The sequence below is a fragment of the Palaemon carinicauda genome, chromosome 14, assembly GCF_036898095.1.
Source record: "Palaemon carinicauda isolate YSFRI2023 chromosome 14, ASM3689809v2, whole genome shotgun sequence".
In the NCBI taxonomy this organism is placed as follows: Eukaryota; Metazoa; Arthropoda; class Malacostraca; order Decapoda; family Palaemonidae; genus Palaemon; species Palaemon carinicauda.
The window spans coordinates 14,129,760-14,132,259 of record NC_090738.1 but is presented as its reverse complement, the minus strand read 5'-3'; the positions used below and the strand labels follow the sequence as shown (position 1 = coordinate 14,132,259).

The following is a 2,500-nucleotide window of genomic DNA, read 5'->3' as shown; positions in this document are numbered from 1 at the left end:
CCGGTGTTCCACAGGGTAGTGTTCTTGGCTCATTACTTTTCATATTATATACACATGACATGTGGTTTGGTCTAAAAAACAAGATTGTTGCATATGCAGATGATGCTACTCTCTTTACATCAATTCCATCCCCTGGATGTAGATCTGGGGTTGGTGAATCCCTTAATAGAGATTAGCTAAAATTAGTGCATGGTGCAAATTATGGGGTATGAAGTTGAATCCTAACAAAAAGCAAAGTATGATTGTAAGTAGGTCAAGGACGGTGGTTCCTCAACATCCAGATCTCAGTATTGATAATGTTTCTTTAAATTTGTATGACTCTTTTAAAATTTCAGGTGTGATTCTCAACAGCAAATTTACTTTTTGAGAAACACATTAGGTCTGTGTCTTCTTTAATTGCACAAAAAAATTGGTTTATTGAGAAAGTCTTACAAGATTTTCGATGATCAATCTATTCTGAAGAAGTGTTTTAATTCTTTCATTCTACCTTGTTTTGAGTATTGTTCTCCTGTCTGGTGTTCAGCTGCTCATTCTCATCTTAATTTGTTGGACAAAAACTTACGGTCTATTAAATTTCTTATTTCTGATCTAAATATTAATCTTTGGCACCGTCGTTCAATTAGTTCATTGTGCATGTTGCATAAGATTTTAATAATTCTGACCATCCTTTACATTCTGATCTCCCTGGACAATTCTATCCTGTTCGCAATACTAGACAGGCAGTCAATTCTAATAGTCAGACCTTCTCCATCATGAGGCTCAATACTACACAGTATTCTAGAAGTTTTATTCCAGCTGTTACCAAGTTGTGGAATGATCTTCCTAATCGGGTAGTTGAATCAGTAGAACTTAAAAAGTTCAAAGTTGCAGCAAATATTCTTATATTGACCAGGCTGACATGAGTCTTTTTATAGTTTATATAAGACATATCTGTTTTTGACGTTATTAATAGTTTATATATGACATATCTATTTTGACGTTGTTACAGTTTTTAGAATGATTTATTGTTAATTTGTTCTCATTTATTTATTTCCTTATTTCCTTTCCTCACTGGACTATTTTTCCCTATTGGAGCCCTTGGGCTTATAGCATCTTGCTTTTCCAACTAGGGTTGTAGCTTGGCTATTAATAATAATAATATATACACATATACATATATACATACATATATATACACTTATGTACATGTATATATATATATATATATATATATATATATATATATATATATATATATATATATATATATATATATATATATATATATACATACATACATACATACATATATATATATATATATATATATATATATATATATATATATATATATATATATATATATATATATATATATATATACTACGTAGGCAGTTAATTCTAATAGCCAGGCCTTCTCCATCATAAGGCTCAATACTACACAGTATTCTAGAAGTTTTATTCCAGCTGTGACCAAGTTGTGGTATGATCTTCCTAATCGGGTAGTTGAATCAGTAGAACTTAAAAAGTTCATAGTTGCAGCAAATGTTTTTATGTTGACCAGGCTGACATGAGTCTTTTTATAGTTTATATATGACATATCTGTTTTTGACGTTGTAAATAGTTTATATATAACATATCTGTTTTGATGTTACTCTTTTTAGAATGATTTATTGTAAATTTGTTCTCTTCATTTATTTATTTCCCTATTTCCTTTCCTCACTGGGCTATTTTTCCCTATTGGATCCCTTGGGCTTATAGCATCTGGCTTTTCCAACTAGGGTTGTAGCTCGGATAGTAATAATAATAATAATAATAATAATAATACTAATACTAATAAAATATATATACAGTATATACTGTCTATATATATATACATATATATATATATACATATATATATATATATATATATATATATATATATATATATATATATATATATATATATATATATATACATAAACTCAGTATAGTCAGACATAGAGCTTTCATTTTCTTCAATATAAAATGACACCTTCAATCAGAGGCACTGTGTCTCTGTGTAATAGTCACTGAAAAAAATTTGTCTACATTTCGTATATCAAAAATTAATAGAACTGGAAAAGTGATTACAATTCAATATCTTTATTTATGAAATAGTGGGATCCTTAGGTTACTAATTTTCTTAATTCTCGTTATATTTATCTTATTGTTTGTTTGGTAATAAACTGATTTAAAAGAGGAAAGGCATTTGAAATTTGCTGTTTTCTACTAGTCCCTTTGTTTTCGACATTAATCTAATACCTTTTAATAACTGGAAAATTTAAACTGTAGTTCATTAGCTATCAATATTAACTAAAATCATTACACTTCTAAGCTTTTAATTATCAACATAAAAACTTAAATGGTAAGTCTCTGTTAAATATTTTTTTCTTCAGATAAATTTGCTTATCAAGATGAACACAAGACAATAACTTCATGGAGTTGTTTAATCGGGATACATACAGAAACTATGGGAATTGAACGTGGGCTCAAATAA

General features: G+C 28.4%; 1 protein-coding gene across 6 annotated transcripts in view; it reads right to left on the bottom strand.

Moving 5' to 3' along the window:
• Positions 1-2,500, bottom strand: part of Gmd (GDP-mannose 4,6 dehydratase) — a 177,098-nt gene that overhangs the window by 81,688 nt on the left and 92,910 nt on the right. The gene's annotated exons all lie outside the window — the stretch shown is intronic.